The sequence below is a fragment of the Mycteria americana genome, chromosome 3 (genome assembly GCF_035582795.1).
Source record: "Mycteria americana isolate JAX WOST 10 ecotype Jacksonville Zoo and Gardens chromosome 3, USCA_MyAme_1.0, whole genome shotgun sequence".
Taxonomy (NCBI): domain Eukaryota; kingdom Metazoa; phylum Chordata; class Aves; order Ciconiiformes; family Ciconiidae; genus Mycteria; species Mycteria americana.
Window position 1 is genome coordinate 18,171,877 of NC_134367.1, and position 15,538 is coordinate 18,187,414.

The 15,538-nt window shown below is 45.4% G+C and overlaps 1 long non-coding RNA gene across 1 annotated transcript; it reads left to right on the top strand.

The window, feature by feature from the left end:
• The first annotated feature begins 249 nt into the window (after positions 1-249).
• LOC142408054 (uncharacterized) lies at positions 250-6,379 on the top strand. The gene is made up of 4 exons (XR_012775138.1): positions 250-545; positions 3,842-3,983; positions 4,546-4,652; positions 5,791-6,379. It is a non-coding gene; the product is annotated as an uncharacterized LOC142408054 (long non-coding RNA).
• Positions 6,380-15,538: the final 9,159 nt, after the last annotated feature.

The following is a 15,538-nucleotide window of genomic DNA, read 5'->3' on the forward strand; positions in this document are numbered from 1 at the left end:
CCATACTAGGGGCTCCCCACGCTTTCTAAAACACTGAGAAGTTGTGCGAAGAGAGGCGAGCCTGGTTATTTTCTCTGTCCTCAAATGACTGTCCTGTGCGCTTTCTGTACGAAAAGTAGAGCCTGCGAGTAGGCAAGCTCCGCTTCCCGCAGGCAAGCGGCTGAAGGGTCTTTTCGTAACGTTTCATGCCCTCAATCCTGCTCTTTTAACCCCGACAGCTTTGGCAGCCGATCGCCAGCTCTAAAAGCCCCCCGCTCCCCAAGACATGTCACACGAACGGTCTCCGCAGCTGCGGCGGTCCCCCTGCCCCTGCCCCGGCGGGGAGACGCGCGGGGAGGCGGCGGGGCTGCGGAGGGACTCTCCGAGATCACCGGGGCTGCGAGCTGCTCCTCGGGGGCTCTTCCCCAGCACCTCAGGGCACGTCCCAGGCGGGGCCGGGCCCCCCGTGTGGCGGTGGGTGCCTCGGGGAGCCGCGTCCGCCTCTGGTGTTCAGCCGGGATTTTTACAGCCGGTTCCCAACCTCGAAACGCTGCTGCGCACATCTGGTAGGAAACCGCCGCCGCTCGCAATGCACAAAGCGCCGCTTTCTCCTCCGCGCCCCCGCCCCGCCGCCGGGAGGCACAAACCCGGGGCTCCGCTCCGAGGGGCTGCGGGCCGCCCCGCCGTGGGGGGCCCTCGCCGCCAGCCCGCGGCGGCGGCGGCCGCGCAGCCGCCCCCACCCCCCCCCCCCCCCCCGCGCCCCGGGCGCCGCGCCCCGCTCCGCCGCCCCGCGCCCGGGGCCGGCCCGGACTGCGCGGCGCCAGCCCCGTGACATCAGCCCCTCGCCGCCGCCCCCCCCGCCCGCGCCGCCCGGGCCCGGCGGCGCCGCTCAGGCGGCTGCCATGGCGACCGGGGCTGCGCCCGCGGCGGCGGCAGGCGGCGGCCCGGCCCCGCTTCCCCCTCCCGGGCGCACCTGCAGCGGGGGCCGCCGCCGGACGCCCCGCCATGCCACGGCGGGGGGGGGGGGGAGGAATGCGAAGGGGGGGGCGCCCGCAGAAAGGGGAGAGAAAAGAGCAAAACGGGCAAAATCGCGCACGGACGGGAGGGCTCGTCCGCGGGAGAGATCCCGGCGCCGCGCTCGCCCCCCGCCGGGCTGCCCCGCGGGGCCGGGCCGCCGCGATCCGGGCGGGAAGGAGCGCGCCGGGCTGCCGCGGCTGCGGTGCGGTTGGCGGGGGAAGAGAGGGGGGAGTTTCTGTCCTGCCCCACCACCACCACCAAAAAAAAAAAAAGTATTTTCTATGAGGAAAAATCACGCTTTTTGGAAAGGATGCCTGTCCTCCCGCTGTTTAAGGCCTTCCCGGAGCAGCCCCTGGGTCTGGCAGGAGCCAGTCCCTCTGGCCGGGACCCCCGGTGCGTGCGGCAGGGCCGAGGGGCTGCGCGACCCCCGTCAGGGACCGGCGAGGCCCTACGGGCGCCCTACCCCGTGCCTGGAATGAAATTTATTTATCTAAAACATCTAGTCATAATGTAAATGGTTTTAATTGCCGCGTATTTAAGCCATCAAACCAGACTGAAAAAAAAAAAAAAATCTGTCAAAATTGGCCCGTTTCCAAGTCATTGACACCATCCAACCTATCCAAGCGGGGCGTCCAAATATGTTTTGATACAGGAGTTTCAATGTACCAGGTGAAATATCTCGCTAAACCCGGCTGCTGTTAACTACCCGGTCCCTTTTGTTTGCCTCACGTTTCCAATTCATTCAAAGAAAGAAGTTTTAGAAGTTTGGGGTTTGGCGCTTTTTTTTTTTTTTCTTTTGAGCGGGAGGGAGAGAGTAATGCATGCAAAATATTTAGTTACAACTTCTGCGAAAGGCAGCGATCTGTAACAGCATTTTCTACTTTCACAAAGGATTTTCCTGTTACTTTTGTTCCGGTCACAAAATTAAAAAAAAAAAAAGGCGAAAGAAAAAAAAAAAAACTTGGGGGAGAGATAAGGTCTGGAAAACAATCTGGAATTGCCAGGCTGTTGGTGGGAGCTCTGCGGGGCTGGCGTCAGGAAGTCTGCGCCGCCTTCTATTACTGTTGATCCAGCTTTGTGCAGCTGCACTCAGTACAATTAGCTTGTAGAAACAATCCTGCTGTAGGCAGCCTCTTCCCTTCAAAGTGCTTTTCTATACTGATCCCCTCACATCATGATGCTGGAAATCAAGTCACAAGCCGACCACTGTTTGGCCAACATCATCTGTGGGAATTCATTAACCTCCATCCCAGAGATGCAACAAGAGATTGTTTGTCCAGAACTAAACTTACAGCTTAATATGATGTAGCCCATACAGGAAAAAACCTGTGTCCCCATTTCTTTTTTTTTTTTTTTTTTTGTCCGTAACAAGAAACACATTGTGCAGCTTTTTCTCTTCTTTTTTTTTTTTTTCTTTAGGGGGTGGGGAATGTAGCTGAAACCAGGCGTGAGCCGGCTCCTGCTAAAACTTTGCCATCAAACTGTTTTTTGGTTCATCGGGCTGCAGTTTCCATAGAAGCAACTTATCCCCGCGATCATCTTGTTGGGTGCACTTTGCAAGCTCATTTCCCGTCTGAGTTTGCTCTGCTGCTCTCAGATGCTGCAGCTGACACATTTCCTCCTCGTGCACTTTGCACCCACCTCATCCTTGCCCAGATGCTCGGGGCCGATTGTGCCTGAAAGGGGGTTTCATCGCACTCTGCAGCTGCCCTTCCCTTGGGGGAAGGGATTTTTTTTTTTTTTTAATTTTATTTCTACTTTTCCGCTGCTTCAGTGCTCAGCTCTGTGCCATGCAAGCAGCAGGCCCTCCTTGTCCCCCCTGTCCCCAGCGCTGCAGCAGTGGCTCTCAGGGACGCGGCTGCAGCCGCAAGCCCTCTGCCACGCGTGCGTCGTGTGCTGCTGCGCGTGAAGGCTGCCGGTGGCTGGCCTGGTCCCGGTGGCTGGCCTGGCCCCGCGGGAGCGGAGCTGCCCATGGGACACCGCTGCTGTGCCCCCCTGGCTGCTGTGCACCCCCAGGAAGTGGGGCCCTGGCGTGCCCCTTCTGCATGGGCAGCACTGGAGTGGCAGCAGGGTGACAACCTCCTGCTCCTGGGGCTGTTCGCGAACACCCGTGCTGCTGGGACCGTGAGTCCTGCTTCCCAGCACCCCCGTGCTGCCTGTGGCAGGGCTCTTCACATCCTGCCGGCAGCACCTCGCAGGGCAGCAGGGCTGGCATCACTGCTCCCCCCCACTTCCAGGTGCCTCACTTGGCTGCGAGGATGCGCGGTGCGCTGCTTCCACCCACCACACTCTGAACCCCTCTCTGGTCTTCAAGGAATGTATAGATGCACCTTCTCTGAGTCCCATTTCCAAACTCCATTCTTTTCTGGGCCGTATTTGCAAATGCCACAGGTCTGCCAACTGTAAGATCTCGTTTCCTTTCCCCCCACTACGCTTTTGAATAATGCTGCATTTATACGGTATCATTCCCTTCATCCCCACTTCTAAACTTACTTCATCTGCTGCTGTTCTATTCCCAAGCCGCGTGTTGTTGGAAGTATTGGGAAGCATTGTGACAAAACATATATATTTTATCATTTTTCCTAGACATCTGCTTTTTGGCCAAAAGTGTTGGACTACAGGTGGACAAGCCTTTGCTCTGATTCAGTTTTGACATGCATATCGTTTTATGATCACAGTCCCAAACTCTGTTCTTCTGCAGGAATGCCTTTTACTCAAACTCTTATTTTCTAGCATCACCCTTCAAAGAGGGGTGTTTCTACATGAATTGTGTGGTTTTGCTGAGACATTTGTATCAAGTCCAAATTCAGACACTTCAGTTGTAACGTTTTATTCTGTTTTGTAGAGTTTCTCATTTCTGTAAGTAGGACCGGTGCCATGAAGGCATTTCTACGTAAACTGCCACCTGCAAAGGGCTGTTGCTTACCTGATGCTACTTGAAGAATACTGCCATGAAATCTTTCTGAAAGCAGCATCTCTCTGGCATAGTAAGTGTTACTGGTATGAGGTATATTAAATCCATGTATTAACTCTTACCTCTTTACTGAAAAGCAAATATATTTCTTTTCTTTTTTAAAATCTTCAACTATTTTACTAATGCAATGTCTGTGTTTTAATTAAGTTACGTAGCATGTCTTCTAGAAGTGCTTGTCGTGAACCAGTTAGGTGGCTCTCTAACTTACATGGTTGTGCTAAAATCTGGGATCAAACAAGTTCCCTTCTTAGTGCATGGCTTACATAGCAGATGGTTTCCATCTACTGTAGCTTTTCTAGTGATACCTTTAAATTAGTATAGGTCTAAAATGTTGCAATTTTTGCACTCCCCAACAATTGTCTGGAAAATCCATTTAGAGTAGAAGAGGGAGAGGGGCCAGGCAGGAGGTTACTGACAGTACCTTGCATGCGCTAAGGAATAAACCAAGGAATAAAAAATGGGCTTATTCTTGCTTTTGTTAATTATCTGGCTGGCTGATTATTTATTAATTATAATGCTACTAATTGTTATTAGTTATTAGGCTGTTACTTTTTCGGCCTAACTTTGATTTTTAGGTACAGGCCTGTGGGAATAAGATCACAAGGAGTTGGCTTAATTTCACTGGAAAAAGGAGGGACTGGGAATTGGATTGGTGGGAGAAGATTTTGAAAACTTCTTTCAGGTATGGTTTTAAACACCACCCCCACCCTTCAAATTGTAAAATTATGATAATTTCAGGTATAGATGTGTTTGTATAGTATGCTCTGTGTGTTTGTTCTTGCTCAGTAATAAAGTTTCATGAACATAGAGGAGAAATGGAACCTGTACTGCGACTCTCATCTAACTGTTGGTGAATCTATAATCTCGCCTTCCTGTTCACTTCAGGCAGAATACCTCAGTTACGTGATGGGAAGCCATGTAGTATTAAGCAGGCAGTACTAATTTAGTGCTTTATTAAAGCTCTCGTTATTGATTATGTTAGGACAAGACCCACAGCATTCTCAGTCCTTTTTAGCTATCATATAGAGCAAAATTTTCTGTGGTCAGGAGAGCCTAATTCCACTCAGGGTTTGGGTACTGGAAGTGCAGCTTAGCAAAATGTGTGTACCACATCCCAAATGCAAGTGCATCCTCATGAGTCCTGCTGAACCACGTGACTTCCAGTGAAGTTTCCTGGGCTGTTAAAACTTTGCTTCTTTATAGGCCCAGAATGAGCGTTATCTAGGTTAAGCTGACTTTCTTAGTGACTGTCACCTGCATAAACCCACCTGGGAATCACAAAATAGGTATGTGTCTAAATCTCCTGAGAGGCCTGGTCCAGGAGGTGTGCTCAGATCATGCTTAAATGCACATTGACAGCATGGAGCTTAGCACAAAGCGCAGCAGCTGTAGCTGCCGGAAAGTTCAGGGGGGAGAAGGGAAAGAACTGCTGCTTTTTTATAAGCAATTTTTCTCGTGAGAGCACTTGCCCTGGAAGTGAGAGACTCAGATTCAATGTTCTCCTCATCAGAGGTGATATTAACTCCCTCCTGCTCGCAAAGCACCCCTAACAACCAGAGTAAAGATAAGGGTAAGGTGGAGGACATCCACCCATCCTGTTCAGGCTTGCCACAGTAAAGAAACAGATGCAAATTTCAAAGGGCCAGAGGGATTATAAACAAGAGGGAGCCTGACACTGTAGCTCAGAGGTAAAGGCATCTCCTGGATGGCAAGAAGCCTGAATGCTGGGCCTGGCCTGGCAGGCTCACCCATTCTTGAGGGTGAGGTTCATCTCACCTTATCTTAGCTATTTAGAGGTTTGGTGTTTTGTCTCTCTGTAGTCAGTGGGAAGAGAGAACAAGAGACACCTGCAGAGAGTGATTCATTCTGTGCCTGTTCGACACCTCTCTCCGGATGGAACGAATCTCTTCACTGGGGGACGTTTCTCCCTATCAATTCTCAGCAGAAGCTAGGCAACCAATTTCGACCAGAAGCCTGACCTATAGATGCCAAGTGAGCTGAATTCCACTGTAGATGACTAATTTTTCTCATTCATTGTACCGGATTTTAGCCTTTAAAAATTGGGTATGTAATCAAAGCTAGTCATTTGAGTTCTGTCTCTGTACAGTGGTCATCCCTTCCGTTGGGAGGCTGGAGATGGATAGCTGGGGTGAAATGTCCTGAGATGATGTGTATCTTTCTCTGAGCCTGTAGAGCCTAAAGGTCTTGTGTGCCCCTAGTTTGCACTGGTGAATCCTGGCACTGGATGTCTGAAAGTTAAGTGTGGAACTATTACATGTCATCGTGTAAACTCCTTTTGTGGATGATCTAAGTGATTAGAGGCACTACGTACTATTTTTAAGAGAGGAGCCAGTTGCATAAAAATATGCGTTAAAAATGTCTGAAGATATAAAGAGGCTACAACTGGGATTTTCAGAAAGCTGAAAAGCTCCTTATTTAAATCAAAGAAATTTAAGTACTGTGGAAAATATCACTAAGTGTATATTGCATTTTATGCACTTGCATACCCAGAAAAATGTGTCTCTAACTTCTAAAACTGGAGATTAGATGCCTTTAAAAATGTTACCTTTAATTCTAGCCCTGAAGAGATGAACATGTAATTTTCAGTTTCGAAAAGCTATAGTTTTTCATTTTTGATAATGTGGAGTAATGCTGAGGTCTGCTACAGGATAAATCCCAAATACGTACCTCATTGTTTCATCAGAGATCAGCAAAAGGTCACTCAGCCTTCTTATCAGATTACAGGAGTGCAAGTGCTTTTTTGTGCTAGTCTAAGTTTGGTGCACATATATTCTTTGCAAATGGATGATTGCAGGAAAAGACAAGCTATGTGTTTTTATAATTTAATATTTGTCAAAGGTCATCAAAGGGTTATGTCCAGTCATTTTTCAAAATTTAGATTGTGGAGGTAGTGGTAGACAATAAGTGTCCAGTTTGGTGAAATTAAAGCCATACGTTCTCCTGATCGGTTTTTAGCTACAAATACAGTTGGAGATGATTCCACCACGTTGTTCATGTCAATCACTCCATAAGGCTGAATGCCTTCAACTATTACAAAACACATGCTTGAGAAACCCTTCTACTTCTTTTATCAAAATACTGAAACTGTATCTGCACCCAAGATGTTTAAATTTGGCAACGTAAAAGTAATTGGGAATGGACTCAAAATTAAATTACTTAAGGCCTCAAGCTATTGTTTCCGGCAGAGACGAGAGGTCTGAAAACATTAAAAGGATGTGCAAACTTCTTAGAATATTTTGGGCCAGAACAAAACAGCTGGTTTATACCTAGCTGAGGATCTCGGTTGTTCTCCATTGAACGGTCAGAATTTGGACTTTTTGCAGTTTCTTAATTTCCTGCCTTCTCATTCTGCTTTGTTTTCACTTCAGTAGCAATAGTTTTGTGCTCCTTAATCTCTTTCACAGCTCTACAGGTCTCTTGGCTCTGGAGATGGGATTCACCTCACTTGACTTAAGGCATGTGTCTGGTTGATGTCTACGTCTAAGCCTGTCTTTCAAGTCTCTGTTTACAGACAATTGAGAAAACGGTTGCTTCTGTGGTGACTTATTTCTTCCTAATACAGAAGTCTAAAAGACTCTAACTCTACCCTGATAGCCCCTTGACTTCTGAGTCCAGCTGTCATTAGCCCAGCCAGCATATGGTTTAACTAAATACCCTGGTCTTGATGTGGATGGTCTATGCCAGGGTTGGTTCTCAGACTTTCTTGACAATTCTCCGATTTTTTTTTTGTGTGTCTTGACACATTTTAGTTAAAACACTTGACAGCAGCGAGAAAATGAGCAGTGACTAATATACTTTCACCAAGAACAAGTTCTTGCTGTGGTCTTGTGGAGTACTGGGGATTTACACTCACATTGTGTAACCTCTAGGGTAGATGCTCGTAGTTGTAAGCTTTGTGCATTTCTGCACCGTAGTTCAGCCTGTTGTTAGCTGTGGTAATCTTTGATTGCAGGACTGTTTATTCATTTGTGGCATAGATGTGACTTACATAGTGAGGGAGGTTGCTTTCTGTGGGAGCATTGCCTCAGTTATTGTAGAAGGTATGCAAAGGGTTGTGAAAGAGGCAAGACGCTCTCATAAAACAGCTGAATTCTGCTGTGGAGGACTTAATCCATGCCTCTGCCACAAAGTTTTTTGTGAGATGATGGACAAGTCATTTAAAGCAGACTTGTCAGGAGACTGTTTATCACATAGGAAGTCAATGGGAGTTGTTCTTAAATATCTAAAGTGTAATGAAAATGCCAAGCTCTCTGAAGTAACAGGTCCCATCTATCACAAGCTTGCCAGCCAGAACTAGAGTTATTAACCAGTACATTTTCTGGTCAGCTGCTTCACAAATGACCATTAGTTTAAAGTTAACAGCTTATAATTTTGGGTTTTTTCCTTGAAAGGGGAATATCCCTTTTGAGGGTAGGACAGAGTATATTCTAGTAAGTGTGGGAAATGATTCTGGGTGGCAGAAGTTCATTGTAATAAGGGACATTCCAGTCTCCTTTCCAGTAAGCTTTTCAGGGCCCATAGATTGCTTTTAGCTCTTGCTGTCCAGCTGGGAACTTGCAAGGTGGTGCAGAGCCAGTAAGGTGACTTTCAGGGACCAGGTGATGCTGAGGGAGAGGGGGAGAAGAAGACAATGCTGGGTTGCTTGGCTTGAGCATGATGGGACTGGAGGACCAGAGAAAGTACCAGTCACAGCTGGATGAGGACTTGGAGCTGGAACAAGGAAGTCTAAGGATTAAAGGGGAACAGGGGAGACAGAGGATTCAAGTTTCAGATCTCTATTCACTGCTTTAGGTTTCTTTCATTTGACATGACAAGCCCAAGTAAGCAACACTATCCACAAAGTGAATGCTTCTGAAGAAGTTTCCTGTATTTCTGTCTCCTGTTATAGACAGGACAACTTGTGAAGTAAACTGCGGTGATTTTAGCCCTAGCTAGATAAATTTCCTAGCTTATGGGAGATATAGGTTCAAGACTGATCCAATGAGGTCCTTATAACCCTCACATAAGAGACACTCCAGAAGTGGTGATTTGGGACATTCACCTGGTGCAATGGAAATTCTGAGTTGCAGTCTGAACTGGGAAGAACAGGATATGAAGCCTTGGTTTTTGACAGGCCTTTTAAACATCAGACCACTTCTCTGAGAATTTCCTGAGAAAATATTCAGGACAATACTCTTGGTTTTCTTCTGAAGCATGATAGTAAGACTGCTGAAATCCTCAAAAATTTCACAAGATGGTAAAAATAATTCTTCCAGTATCCTTTCAATATTATTTGGGGTACAGAATCTTTCCGTAGGATCCAGCATCACTTTAAAGACATATCTGATGTTAAATATTCTGATGAATATTTGGGGGTATTTGACTATGTTTGCAGAAATTATTTAGTACAGAGTGGCCATGTGCTGCTTCAATGGTTTTGTCTTTTTTTTTTTATGTGAGTTGCTGTGTTTTCAATAGTGTTTGTATAGATTCTATCAAGGAAAAACAAACGTCATGGGAAAGTTTTAGGTAATTTATTTGTTGTCTGAGTGGTTTTTGCTGTAATTCAGATGTTCCTTTTTTAAACCTGGTAAAGGCATTGCCATTTGGGGAGATGATACTCTCTGCTCTGAACTGAGAGCAGCAACACACCTTGCAGGTTGTCTTAGGGAGCAATCTGCAGTATGCCAATTGCTCTCTTTTCTGCTATTTTGGTAGTGTTTTGTGGAGTTAAGTGCATGTGTATAAGCTGCAAATGTACATGCCTGTATAGAATAAGAAGGCTGTCTGTGTGGATCAGCTGTTATGGGGGTGGCTGTGGGTAAGACATGAAACAGGCCGTGGAAACTCCTTTGATGGAGACTCAGTAGTCTTGATGCTTTAAGCACATAGGGCCTGATGCAAAGCCAATGAAACCCAGGAAGACTCTCCCTGTCAGCTTCACAGCTTTGGATCCAGCTACAGGTGTGTTTGTGAAGGTATATGAGGGATATAGTTGGTATTTGGCTAGTATAGCAGTTGCCCGTGAGAGTGGAGAGGGAATTTGTTTCACTGCTGTGGGTTGGCAAGTGAATTTTATCTGAAGCTTTCCACTTGCATGTAGCCAGCCTGCTCAGGTTCTAAATAGATTCTGCCCTCAGACTGTAAAGAACAAGATAATCACTTTATGTTATGTACTTGAGAGCTAAATTATTTTAAAAGTCTGAAATTAGCAGATGAGGAGGAATTTATTTGCCAAATACATGCAGAAGCAGCTTGGGAAACCTGTCAGAGCCCAGCTTTAACTACTTAACTAGTGGCTGTTTGACTTAATAGCTCTCAAGCATACTTAAGAGTATGAGGAAGACCAATACAAAATCCCAGGATGCATGAGATTTTCTTCCAGACAACAAAAAGTGCCATCAGTTCACAAACCAGATAGTTAAAGAGGAAAATCTGCACCTACAGCCACTAGCCTCACATTACATCCTCTGTGCTCCAGGCGAAAGAGAACCTTGCTCTTTTTTCGAACTCTCTTTATCCATTCTTTCCAGCTCTATTAACTTAGCGCATTGCTGAGCATGACCTTTGCTCTGCAAGCGATGCCGGCCTTTACTATGCGTTAGTCCTTTTCCCACCCAGATATCTTCATGCTTTCCTGCATCCTATCCTCCATGCGTGGAACAAAGGTCTGGAAAATTCTCTCCAGATGTTCTCCTTCAAATCACTCCTTAAGATGCACTTCGACCCTGATGCCTATGGGGCATTGCTGATAATAGCTAGGCAGAGTGGAAGTTAAATTGTTTTCTAGGCAGCCTATGTGAAAACATGCTCACATGATTTCTACTGTGGTTTTACTATCAACCCCTTCCCACTGGGGAGGACAAGGCCATAATGCTGGTTTAGTAATCACCAGCTGTCATTGGAAGCTGATGTAGATAAGAGCAGCTCTCAGCTCTGCTCATTGTTACCTTCCCTCTCCTTCAGCCACAACTCTACCAGTTTGCTTTTTAGCCACCATGCTGCTTTCATTCTTCATGAGTCTTGCACATCTGTGAATTTAGCTCTCCTGCCTCCTTGAGGGACTGATGCAGAGTCCACCCTTTCAGAATATGTTAACGCATCTTGGCTCCAAGCATCAAAGGTGTGTTTTTTGGGGGTGGCTTTCTTGCACATGAAGCCACTGATCTTAACCCTTTAGAGTGGCAAAAGGCTTCCTTCCCAGTTGCTATTCCTTGCCTAACTGTGTACGGAAGGGGCAGGCATCCTGGCTAATCAGAGCTTCAGACAGGCAATTCTTCAAATTGTTTTAGGGTTTTTAATTAAAACTGTAGGCTCCAGCATCATGTGGCAGAGAGCCAGTATCAGTCATCTGACAATAGCCTTCACCATCTACCAACAATAAGGGAATTCCTCAGCGTATGCTCCGGAGGCTTCTGAAATGCTGTGAACGGGTGAGATAGATTGCTGTTTGCAAAGCGCCCTGCAACATTCAGCCTTGCAGGTCTGCTGATTTTTAAATTATATAAACAAAACCCTATAAGCCCCACGTAGCACAAAGATACTGACTTCTGTTTATACTGTCCGGATCACAGATGCTGAGCATGAATGCATGAACAGTCCTTTTGTATGGTGTTCGACACTTTCTGCGGCTGTCTGCACTGTTTTTTGATATACAGAATCCCTGATTCTCCACTGCCTTGCACCCTGTCTATTCATTCTCACCCCTGTGAAGTGAGGGTAAAACACTATCAAAACAAAATGGTACCATTTTGCATGTTTTCCACTCAGTTTGTACAGGTGTAAATGACTACAGAAAGAACGGGGCAGAGCAGAACCTGACCCGCAGTCTGTCTCTCAGTGCGTCAGGGGTCTTGAAGTGGGGGGATGACAGAACAAACACAAGCTGTTACCTTGCCATTTTTGCTAATGTTTTAAAATCAGGCAGCTTGCGAGGATGACAGATGCAAAAGTCAGGCAGTACTTAGTTCCTGTAGTCCTCATGTGATGTCTTCTCCTAGAGCAATAAAAGTGTTACCCGTGGCATGGATAAGTGCTTATGATAGCTGGTGTGGGAGCAGAGTTATCAATGAGAGTCATCTTCCCGAGTTGTTTAACTGTTCCATTCAGTACTGGAGGAAGAAAAATCCGTTGTTCTTTCTGCTGTTTTTTACATTACCTTAGCTTTTATAAACCATTGTAATGGCAAGTGAGCTCTTCAAGCTGTGTTAAGCCTGCTGCTTTGTCTCCTGGGTCCTGGAGATGAATAGCACTCAATTTTTTAAATTTTTTTTTTATTTTTATCATTATAGCAACAGAAGACTGTACTCATCCTAACTCATTTTCAGTCATCCTCTAATACTGCCTGACACAGCTCTGCAAGTAAGCACCAAGCCTTCTTCCAAAAATTGGTAGCTCTTTCCCCTTCCCATCTTTCTCTTTGCACAAAGCCTAGCTCTCTGACACCTTCCTTGCTTTCCTGAAGAGCACAACAGACCATCCTAGGCCAAGTGCCTGTTTTTATCAGGACACAGAATTTAAGTTTATTTATGACTTGTTGATAAGATACCACTATTACCCCTTTGCCGGATGTCCTTCATAAATATATATCCTGTCTACTCCGGGCCCCAGACTGCCCCAGCTTTCTCTTTGCTCATATGATTTTTTTTTACTTCCAGAAATCCTGTCCAGTTACTCCTTCAGCTGACACCGTTACCTGCTCTGAATGCTAGTTTCAGGCTGCCTTTGTGCTTGTTTATCACCTTAGTGGTTCCTGCAGGTAGGAGGCAAAGCTTCAGGAGAAGGGCCTTGTCTCTGCAGTGTCCTCTGTAGTCAGTGGGTTAGCACTGCTCTGTGCCCTACTTCTGATAACCTTCAAGATGTTGCATAGTGCTGTTTTTAAGTGTTTTCTTTAGAAGGGAGGATAAGAAAGTCAGCAGATATTGTAGCCACAAAATAGAAAGTGATAGAGATATAATACACTTCACCATTAATGCAAGAAAAAAAATGTTGGATTGCATCAAAAAAATCCACCCTCCCTTCAAAAAAAAAAAAAATCAGAGCTCTCTATAGATAAATACTGGCAAGATCTGAATTGAATGCGTGTTACATAGGCTGTTGTAGTAGGTAAGAATAATGGGCAGAAGTTAAAGTCTCTTGAAATCAGAACAGTAAATATTTTTGCTTATCTTCAATTGAAATCTCAACCTTACCATTGCATTAACATATCCACTCATTTTTAGAAACTGTGTGAATTTTCATGACTCATTTGAGTGCTCTGTAACTATTTGTATGCAAATGTGACTCATTAAACATTCTCACAGTCACACACTTTACCCTCCCATTGGAGTTCGTGCACAAACAGGAGTGGTGGTGTTCCTTCTCCTTACAAACCTTACCTTTCCTAAACAAAATCTTGAGCCTTTTTCACATTTATGATAACATCTGAAGAAATACTTGTGCCTATAATTTAAGAGTTGCTTTAAAATGGAAGGACTCAAAAACAGAAATAAAAAAGCACTTCGTATCAGAAAGCATTTTTGTTAAAATGGTGCATTCTCACATCTAAATTTGAGAGGTTTGAAAAGGACTACACATTTTCTTCTGACTTTCAGAAAAAAATGTAAGTTCTGGCCTGAGAACAAGCATGAGAAAGTTCAGCTGAAAGGTAATGTATCCATCAATGCATTCAGAGACTTAGAATGAAATTGCCATCTCAACCATAGCTAGAACAAACACAGCTGATGAATAAATGTATATTAGCTAGAATAAATAAAAGTGTAACGCCAGACGTGGACAGCGCAGAGTGCAGAAAGGCAGTAAACTGAGTAAACATCAAATGAAGGATTAGCCTTATTTGTGAGAAATCAATTCCAATGAGAAACTGAACTGGGGATCTCTTTTGCCCAAAGCAGCTGAGGCACCTTTCTAGCTAGAAGAGAAGCTGCCTGATCTGTCACTGCTTTCCCATTTGAGGCTCGTCAGCGACAACCTGCTGCATGTAACATATAGTTCAAAGGCTGCCTTTACTTCTGAATATCTCTGGCAGGGTTGTAGGCTTTACAGCCCAGCAAATTTGGTTTGCAGCTTTTGTCTGATTTTCCACAATGCACCTTTCTATTCTCCATAAACATCCATAAGACCTTCTGCAGCAACATGCCCTGCAATGCAATCACACAGGGTGTCACTTTGTCAGTGGTAGGAAGCATGTTTTTATATTTCAGTCTCTCACAAAGTCCAAATGACTATAATGGAGTCTTCCAGAGTTACTTGTTCAAAAGCAATGTTTTTGGAGTTCAGATGAGACCCTTCACACAGACATGTTGAGTCCCTGCATTTGTGTGCTTCTCAAAGTGTTGAGGCTTTCCAGATTCTTTTAAAAAGATATCTCCAGTCCTTTTTCTACTAAAGTAACCCTTGAAAATATAAAACAATTATCAAGGTTAGTTGTGCATTGGATATTCACTCCCCTCAAACCCACCAAAACCATGGTGACTCTTCTGCTGTCTCTCAGAGGTCTGCTGTGTCCCATGAAACTTACTAGAGATGCACCCTAAAATCTTCTTATATATTTTTGTGCAGCTTTATTGTAAGTAAGTGTAGGATTCACCTCACAGATTAAGACACCAGTGTTCAGAGGCTTGATTTAGTTGCCCACATGTAGGAGTCCAGCACTATTTGAAGTGCTCGTCTCCCATCTGGACTCTAGCTGCTGCTCCATATTGGTAAAGAAGTCCCATATGTGGTGTGCCATCCTTGCCAGCCCTGCATGGATTTCTTGGACATCCAATTGCACCTCAAATGACACCAACTGTAGTCAGTGGACATCTAATCAGTACACTCAAGAGGAGTCTCCAGGGAGCATCTAACCAGCTGCCCAAACGTACATGTCTACTTTTGAGTCAGTTGAATGGCTCTGTAGCCTTTGACCACTAACTCACAAATTGACACCTACGGATAGACACTAAAATTGTTTCTCTTATTCCAGGAGCTAATTCCCACCCTACATGTCATTTGTTTGCTATACCATGCCTTTCTGGAATGGCCTATGCAGCCAGCACAGGGAGAAAGTGCTGAACTGAACCAAAGATCTGTTACGTTGGTCTACAGACAGGCCAGTGCACACCCAACTGTGCACCCGCTCCTGTCCCATGTGACACCCCGCTGGTTCTCAAATGTTTTGCTTATTTGGAACTTTTTGTTTGTTTATCTGCTTCTGGTGTTGCTGCTGTTAGTAAGCAGCCCTGGCACAGGTACCTGGGCTCTGCTGTGGTTGCAGTTAACGTGGCTAAATCAGCTAAATGTGAGTGAACTCAAGTATCTTCTTATTGACATACCTCTGTTAGCTGGGTGATCAGTTGGAGACCAACTAAGGTTTCTAAAGGTGACATGAAATTAAGCAAGTTGCAAAAGATGTAAACAAACTGTAAGGAAGAGAAAGTAGGGGCTTGGTCCCTGATCCAGCTGCGAGTTCCAGACTGATGCATAACCTGCCAAGGTGAAGATCACTGCAGGATCAGGTCTTGTGAAGGAAGCACTCCCTCTTCTCTTAATGATAGCATCACTAGTAGTGCAGGTATATAGACCTCT